At 36.5% G+C, this 9894-nt stretch overlaps 1 pseudogene; it reads right to left on the bottom strand.

Moving 5' to 3' along the window:
* Positions 1 to 3484: 3484 nt before the first annotated feature.
* Positions 3485 to 9608, bottom strand: LOC114285129 (putative inactive receptor kinase At5g10020 pseudogene; annotated as a pseudogene).
* Between the last annotated feature and the right edge of the window lie 286 nt (positions 9609 to 9894).

A 9894-nucleotide genomic window follows, 5' to 3' on the forward strand; every position in this document is an offset into this window, starting at 1 on the left:
TATTTTTTGTATTTGTCTACACAAAATGAGTTGAAAAAATAAATTTTTTTAATATAATTTTTTAAAAAATCATTAAAAATAAATAAAAAAAACGCTTTCTTTTTAGATATTTCCAAACATCAGTAAGAAAAAAAAAGCGATCAAATAAGCAAACCCAAGCATTGCACACTCATCGACCTTAATATTGCCAAGCTATTCTATGTTGGGATGGTCACGTGATGAGTTTGGAGTGGGTTTGTCATTTCTGTTTCTGAACCTGCTTTCTAAGCCCACCCCCATCCCTGCCCCCGCCTTGCTATACAGGTGGAATTTTTCAATCCCATCCCCACCCCCACGGATACCCCGACCACATTTCAAATAGCCAAAAAAATTGAGAACCATTTAAATCATTTACACACTAAATAATTTCTCTTGTTTTCATATATATAAAAAGTGAGACTTTTAGTATTATTATTTAGGGAGATTTACCAATAAATCCCCGACCACATTTCAAATAGCCAAAAAAATTGAGAACCATTTAAATCATTTACACACTAAATAATTTCTCTTGTTTTCATATATATAAACAGTGAGAGTTTTAGTATTATTATTTAGGGAGATTTACCAATAAATCCCAAATATTGATCTTATGATCCAATTGGTCCCATTTTTTTTTTCCTAATGATCCGATCAGTCCTAGTGTTTTTTTTGAAGACATGAATGCCCTCAATTTACATATTAATATATGCATTACAGTTGTGTTTGGGGGATCTGGGTTAGGCGCGTATGGAACAAGCGTGTGAAACTTAGAGGGCGATATGGTATGTGTGGCACGTGATACATAGTAGGGGTGTCACAGAAGCTTAAACTACAGTAGGGGGTTTTGATCTTAACTTGTGTATTTTGTGGTTGACACCAGGCACACTGCCCAATGTATGTAGGGGTTTGAATTAAACCTGAGTCCATATCCTCATTCCTACACACATGCAATGTTAACCCATTTTGTACATCCATAGTCACACAACCATTGTGCTTGGATGATTAGCAACGTCGGAAACCCTAGATTTGCAATTGCCAAAAATTTTACACTTTTGATTGACCATATATGCCGTTGTGTTATTCGAGGGTGGAGAGCACAAATTATGGAGGTTGATTGGGTCAATATTGTTGTAGCTGTGTTTCGTTCGTGGAACGACGGTGTCACATTGCAAACAATTGACAGCAACGGAACCCTAGTGCGCATATTTTATGGTCGTTGCTCTGTTAGAGTTCTCTATGGACGAAATGGGTATGTTCTGTGACATTATGTATTGATTTGTTTGTGTCAGTGTGCTGCATTGGATTTATGTTGTTTTCTTGTCGATTCCATTTGTTTTATGTAATAATGCTTCTAAATCATGTTGAGTTTCGTTGTTGTATGATTGTTTTGTGTTTTGTGTGGGTGTTTGTTGGAGGAACATGAGCTTGTGTGTATGCAAATAAGTGGTCAAATAAGTTGTGGTAATGTGCCAATGATGGTTAGGACCACATATAGTGCTAAACAATGATTTGGTGTGGGGCTGGGTATGTGTGGGTTTGGGCTTTATTATTTTTTTTGTACTGTAGGGGCATGAAAAGGGATTTTTTTTTTTTTTTTTTAATCTTGTATGGAAGGTCATAGGCCATGGTTTGGCAATGTGACTTTAGGGTAATTGGCTGTGTTTGGGGGGTTTTGTTTGTTGTTGTGGTTTGTGTTTGTGAAAGTGTGGTATGTGCAGTATAGTTGTGTTAGTAGTCGGGGTGTCATCGGTAGTTGTGTGTGTGGTGGCATTAAGGAGTTGTGTTAGTATGGAAATGAAGGATGTGGGGGTGTGGACTTTATTAATTTGGTGTGCTGCAGGGGCATGAAAGGGAAATGTGTTGATTTTGTTTCACCTGTGTGGAAGGTAGGTATAGGCCATGGGCCATATGTTGACGACATGGCTAACAGGTAGTTGTGGCATTTTTTATTTTTTTATTTTTAGTAATTGTTTGTGTGTGTGTTAGTGTGGTATGTGCAATTTAGTTATGTTAGTAATTTTGGCGTGGGCGTCGGTTGTGGGTGGTGCGGCATTAAGGCATTGTGCTAGACTGGAAATGGTTAGTGCGGGAGGGATATGTGTTGTATGGGGGGGCGGGGGGGGGGGGGTAGTGGGGGAGGGGGTAGGGTGGGCGTGTTGGTTAGGGGATGGTTGTGTTGTGACGATGGTTGTGTGGTGAATATTGTTGCGTGAATGGGCTGAAGTAGGGTCGAGGGCACATGTAGTTGTTTTTTTCCATTGTTGTTTAGGAACAATGAGTTGGGGATGTGTGTGCACGGCATGGCCACGTAAGAGGTTTGTCATTTTGTTGTTACGTGGTTTTGCTGCGTGACATATGGTTTTTTAAAATGGGTTGTGTTTGGTGTTGTAGATTGCAGTAGAGTACATAGTCCGTGGATGGGGTCATATGAAAAGCGCCGGGGTGCGGAAGTATCTAGGTCAAAGGCAAACGGTCTGAGAGTGAAAATGCAGGGTCGCATCCTATTTAAGCAAGCTAAAGTCGTGCACAATGTAGTGGGCTGCAATGTGACTAAGTGTACAAAGGTCCAACAACGGCAGGCACACACGAGGCTCATTTGAAATAGCTATCACTACAAGAAGTTGGGTCTTAAATGACAAAAATTTTTTGTCTCCAAAGAGCTAATTTCGTCACTATAGATATTTGTGAGGAAATATTTTCGTCACCAGTTTCGTCATTGAATGTTTGTCACTAAAAGCCACCGTGACGAAAAATAATTTCATCACCAATGAAATTACTTCAGTGACGAAATTTTTTGTCACCTATAAAACAACATTTTGTCGCCAAAAATTCTCATTTTCGTCACCAAATAGTTATTCAGTACCATATTTTTAACTTTAGTTGACGAATAAATTTGTCACACATGTTGATCATTGATGAGGAAATAATTTCGTCACAGTAAGATGTAAAAGTGACAAAATTTTTCGTCTTCAAAAGTCATACATGGCCGACGAAATATATTTCGTCACAAATATATATATATACGTGACAAAATTTTTGGTCACCAAACAACAAAATCAATGAAATATTTCATATATAAACTACAATAAATTTTGTCACAAAAAATGTTTATTAGCGACGAATAATCACTTTGTCATAATAGCAAGTACAAATGACGAAAAAAAATTGTCACTGAACTTGTTCCATATTTTATATTTCAATTTAAATTATTATTTCACAAATATTCCTACTCATATCCCAATAGCCTTTTAATTGTACTAAGAAATCCACTAGCTATTATACACCACTCCACAAAATAATTCACTAAACAATTTATATCATAAATGAAAATATATCCATCAAACAAATTTAATAATAATCCATTAAGTATAATAAAAAAAACCATCATAACAAATTCCTAAATGAACTGATGTGGAGTCCACCAAAAAAAAATAACACTCAACTAGGTTTAAAACTAGAACTAAGTTTAACACTCAACTAATCCGATTGCGCGTGAGCTTTGAAGTGGAATAGGTCCAGTAAAATGATTTCCTGAAGGGTTCAGGTTTGTCAAGGTCATTGATGTGAAAAAACTAGGTGGAATAGGTCCATCAAGTTTATTCAAACTCAGATCAACCGCAGACAGCCTTTGAAAGTTCTCCAACACAGGAGGCAAGGTACCTTCTAAAGAATTATTTTTAATATTGTGAGTTGTCAGACTCGGGAACTGAGATGTCAGGTTAGGAATGCTTCCTGATAACTCATTTGAACTCAAGTCAAGAATATCCAAAGTTGCTTCCCAACTTTGCATAACAGATATATCTCCGGTGAGCACATTTCTGCTCAAACCCACTTTGTGACATCCTCCCACAGAAGAAGGCAGAGAACTGGATAGCACATTTGATGAAAGATTCAAAATGCTCAAAGTTGTAGAATTGATCACATGGATTGGACTTGTACACATACATATGCAGAAGATTAAACACTTCAGTTAAGCAATTGACAAAATATTTGCTCAAAGAAGATGAGTGCAACCACCAAATAGTGTGCATCAGTAAGTTTTTAACACAAAAGAAAAGGACACTGAATCCGTACTACCATGAAAGTTATTGTTGAATTGAGTCAGAAACTTTCTTCTTTTTGACAAGTACAGAATTTAGAAATATTCAGTTACCAAAGAAGAGGGTATTGGGTGGGGGGGGGGCGTGGGCATGGGCGTGGGAGACTGAACAAAGAATTCTAACCACATTCATGTCTAATACAACCAAAAGATATGGAACATGTACCAGTCTGTACACTCAATAAAAATAGTGAATCTGTAAGAATCCAAAACACAATGCCTCATGTCATAAAAATGTGAATATAGGGTTAAACCTGCAGCATCCAGTTTCTTAGTTGGTAGTAGCACACAGATGTAGTGCACCTATTATACCTTAACCGTAGCAAAATAAGACAAATGAATCTAATAGCCTGTTTGGCAGAGAACTCAACAAGCCTTAAGCAGTAGCCACGGCAGCAGATATAGATTGGTGAGGCAAATTGGAAAGGCAACCCTGACTACAGACTCAATAGATTAAAATGGGAAGTCAAATAAAAAAAGCTCAACAAATACCAACTATACTAATCCAAGATATTTACATCTAATCTGAAGAGTAATTGCTTAAATGCTCGTGGTCAGTCCACAGGTGCTTTTCAAATACTCCACTGACATCACGGCATATCCTTGAAAAGTATATTAAGCCATTATCGATTTCTTTGTTTTCATAATTAAGTTCCAGGTAAAGTAGATATAATTTCAATAAAAGAACATTGAAATATGATGAGTTTTACATGGCTCATGATGGCAACATGAAATTGGACCATATTTAGAAGAAAAACAAATTTAAGAAGCATTGAGCTCTTCACCGGGACAATACAGTTGCCAAGACAGCTTTATTGTGCATATTTTCTAAATAAAGCAACATAACAACATATGAGTATGTTGATACATGCTCATCAACATATTGCTCCTTCAGCTAACTAAAGAGGGACAAGTCACAAGTTCAAGGCTCTCTTTTCTATATTTATGGAGCAACAATGCCTAGAGTATAGTAAAATAGTGTGGCAATGTTTACACTTATGACTGTTGTTTACCATTTTACAACAACTACTTACTGCAGTAGAAAAATAATCCAACCGATGACCTAATGGTCAAGAAGGCCCTTGAGTACAACTCAAGATATTGTGGTATGCCATGGTATTTATAATTAGCGTGTTTTATCTCTTCTCTCTGTTGTTTTACTTTGGTTATGATGTGAAGCCAAGATTAGAGTAGGTCAATAGTGAAAACTTAATGCTATTAGTTATGGCCTTGTTCCTTCCATATGAAACTTCAAATATCTACAATAGATTTTTGGTTATTAACGAGATTTCATTTTAGTTATTTTGTTCATTGAGAACACCACGTTTTGTTAGGAGAACTTTATAGGATGTTTTCCCTTAGTTTTCTTTCCAAGACACTTAGGCTAGGTGGGGAAAGGGAGGTTATGTGGCTTGTTTGCAGTCAGCTTAATAGCTGCCATTTAAACTTTTTTCAATCGGCTTTTGCTTTTCTACTAGTTTCTTGGAAAGAAAACTAAGGGAAAACATCGTCCCACCCAAATGAGCCCGTCGTCCTCACTTCACTCTCCCAATGGCCCCCCAAAACGGATCTCTCGTCTGTTACCGATCTTTCTGGCTTAACATTTTTTACAAATCTAGAAGCATTTGTAGCATAAATGATACTTAAAATCTCTTTTTAATTTAATAGCCCTACAAATCCTTTCCACGTCCCACCTGTCAACTTGCCCCACCTCAGCCAAAGGTTCGTGCTGGATTCATAATAAAATTCATCTCTTATGCAAATTGGTTAAATATGCCCTAAATCCCAACCCTGTCGTCATCTCTGCAACTAACATGTCGAAGCATGCCTTCTGCCTATGATATGCACAGCATACACTAAATTACACACGAAATAATAATCCAAGGACCAAGGTTTTCATAGATTGGGTAAAGGCAAACAAGGTTTCTCCTTTTAAACTTTCATGTTCTGTCAACAATTAGTTTTAAGCTGTCAATGACTTTAAATTTGAGCTATACAAAATATTCTGAACCTCCTCAAGAATACTAAGAGGATTTAAAGCCACACACCGACAATTCAATTTGTTTCATATTCTTTGCAAATGCCTAAAATGAATGATGTAACCAAATTAAGAATCTCTATAAACTATAACCCGTTATAACAAGAAATAATTGTCCAAATTGAGTTTCTCAACAAAAAGCACTACAAACAAATACTTTGGCATAGCTTATAACTTTTTTTTTTGATAAATACTTTGGCATAGCTTATAGCTTATCATGTCATGTGGACTATATATCAAAACTTTACTACTTTTGCCTCCTTTGGGACTCAAATTATAGACAACATATGCATATTGTCCCATAATTTGAGGGTAAAAGGGGGGAAAAGTAAGGTTTGAATATATGTATGGCGTATGCAAAGGAAAATATAGTTGTTGTAGAATCATGATAATTTTATGCTCAGAAAATTCAAAGTTCATCACAGATGGTATTTCATTGAATGCACAATACAACTAAGGAAATAAGGAATATATGGTGTAGTGGCATCATTGGTTGCTTTGATGCTGATCCAAAGTTTAATAAATAAATTTCTAGTTCAAATAATTTCTTACCAGAAAACCCATTGCTACTAAGATCTAGTTCTTTCAAATGAATCAAACTCTCCAGCAGCTCTTTCGGTATCAACCCAAACAACTGGTTATTCCCCAGACGCAAAACATGAAGATTTGGCAATGAGCCGAATGAAGGGAGCTGTCCATTTATCTGATTATGACCCAAATCCAAAACTTCCAAGTTCCGAAACAACTAAATGGCTTCATCCTTAAAGAACCCACCGCCCAAATCATTGTGACTCAAATTGAAATGTTGCACTGTATTGGCCAGGCTCGAAATGTTGTGCAAATCCATTGACAGAGATCCATAGAACATGTTATAGCTCAAATCAAGAAACTCCACATTTCTAAGCTCCGAAGACAAGTCCTGAATGTCCCCACGGAGCTGATTTGAATGCAAGTCCAACACATACAGTTGCTGAAGATTCCTGATTCCACTCGGAAACACACCGGTGAAATTGTTGGACGACAAATTGAGATAATTCAATCCCCAAAGATCGTTCATCCTCGCCGGAATGGGTCCGTAAAACAGGTTTCCAGACAAGTCCAAATACTGCAAAGTATACATGAACCTCAATGCAGGAACGAGATGACCCGTGAAAAAATTCCCAGAGAGACTCCGATTTCGGAGCATTTTGAGGCCATTAAAAGTGAAGAACTTCAAGTCACCGGCCAAGCCGAGGCTGTCGAGAAGAATGGCGGAGGCTGTCGAGAAGAATGGCGGTGGCGTTGCCGGAGTCGGCGCAAACGACGCCGTAGAAGGAGTGAGGGCAAGAGTTGGGATCTGCTACCAAACCACCAACTCTCTCATTCAATCAAATCACTCTCATCTCAATTTCATTGGTTTCAATTCAAACTTAACAATAACAGCAATGTCATAAAACAGAGTAAATTATCACAAAAAAAAAAACACTGAGTGACCAACAAAACAATTTTGAGTCAGACAAACAAGTGTATGAGATTCAATTAATAAATGTATTTCACAATCAAACAGAAACCCTTAAAGGGCAGTCGAATTACGATGAATCCCTATCAAACACAAGGGCTTCTACACCGTCTCCCTCTCCCAACCCTCTTTTGGCTCCCCAACTTCTTCATTCCCCTTAGGAATCCCTATCCCAGCTGGTTACACTTCCCCTTCCGCCTCTTGAAACAGCCCCTCAAACCCTCTACTACCATAGTTCCATTGCCTCCTTCCCTATTACCCACAACCACAAAACTACTATTTTTCTCCACCACAAATCTAAAATGCCTGCCCTTTCCCTCCCTACTAAAGCACCACTAGCCCTCCTCCTCTCACACCGCACCTCCGTTACACCATTCCATCCGCACCACAGCGCCACCACGTTACCAAAAACCCTTATCCCACCATTAAACAACTACGAGAGAGAGAGAGAGAGAGAGAGAGAGAGAGAGAGAGAGAGGCTATACCTTCGTGTGTTTTGCAAGAGAGGGATGAGACGAAAACTGGAGCACCCAAAAAAAAAAGGGGGTGGGGGAGAATCAAGAGGTTCTTTTTTTTTCATTACCGCCAAATCTCAAAGTTATTCTTTCAAGATTGGTTGGTGATAAAATAATTTTGTCATTAAAAATTTTAAAATATTAAAATTATTGACAATAAAAATATAATTCTCATTAAATAATTTTAAAATATTTAAAATTAATTTTTTAAAAAAATATTTAAAATTATTTGTAACAAAAATATATTCCTTATTAATAATTTTATAATTAGTGACAAATTTTTTTCTTACTAAAAATCTCAAAATTTTGGCGTCATCCAAAAAAAATTAGAGGAAAAATTTTTGGTGACGAAATTTAATTTTTCTTCACCTAAAAATAAGTATTTATTGACAAAAATAAATTTCGTCACCTATTATTTTTACTTTTTATTATATGTGACAAAATTTTATAATTCATCACAGATTATTCTTATTTAGTGACGAAATATTTTTTTCACTACTTTTCGTCACCATAGGTTTAGAGAGTTAATTAACTTGTATTTTTGTTTTGAGAGAGAGAGAGAGAGAGGGGGAGAGAAAAATTGATAAACAAAAATAAAAGGGGGAAAAAAGTTAGTAGTCTATTTTTTCCATTACCGTCCAATATGTTAAAATTTTTCCTCTAAAATTGGTGACAAAATAATTTCCTCACTAAAATGTCTCGAAATATTAAAAATTATTAGTGATAAAAATATATTTCTCACCAAATGGTTTTAAAACATTTAAAATCAAATTTCTCAAAAAAATATATACAAAATTATTGGTGACGAAAATGTATTCCTCGCTAATAATTTTATAATTGGTGATAAATTTTTTTCTCACCAAAAGTCTAAATTTTTGGCGCCACTCAAAAAATATTAGCGGGAAAACTTTCGGTGACGAAACTTAATTTTTCCTCACCTAAAAAGAAATATTTGTTGACAAAAATAAATTTCGTCACTTATTATTTTTATTTTTTTATTATACGTGACAAAATTTTATAATTCGTTACGGATTATTCTTATTTAATGACAAAATTTATTTTCTTCACTACTTTTCGTCACCATAGGTTATTTTTGTTGTAGTGTATGGAAAACGCTGTTTTGGATTATGATCGGGGCAATCCACACCAACAATTTGAACCACAATGAACGTACGATCCGCGGGATAATGTGTTTCATATTGGAGGGGCCAGTGTCAAATTTGGTAGTAGCGACGTGAGATTAATTTTTGGTCTGCAATGCGGGAAGAGGCATTTGGATTTGTCTCCGGGACAGTGGCCATTGTCGGACTTCATTTAGTGAAGGCGTCGTGACACGTTGCGGTTAACATCGAAGCTCGTAAAAACTTTGTTCCTGGAAGCTGTGAATGGACGGACCAAACAAGATGAGGAAGACACAGCAAAATTGTTGGCATTGTACATGTGTGGTAAGCTTTGAAACAATAAGTTGGGCATTTGTTAGGTATATGAACGACTTGAACACTGTGTGGATATATGACTGGACTGGAGCAATATTGACAACATTGATGGGTTCAGTAAAGGAGTTTCATCGCACGCCAGGGAAGGAGACGGGCTGCATGGTCGCGTTAATGGTATGTGAATTTTACATTTAGATAATGGTTATCAAAATACTGGTTCCATTTATTGGTATCAGTAATTGGCTGATATTTTGTTTTGTGTTTTGTTTAGTATTGGATATGTGAACATT

Source organism: Camellia sinensis, chromosome 6 (genome assembly GCF_055761805.1).
Source record: "Camellia sinensis isolate YWXY chromosome 6, ASM5576180v1, whole genome shotgun sequence".
Taxonomy (NCBI): Eukaryota; Viridiplantae; Streptophyta; class Magnoliopsida; order Ericales; family Theaceae; genus Camellia; species Camellia sinensis.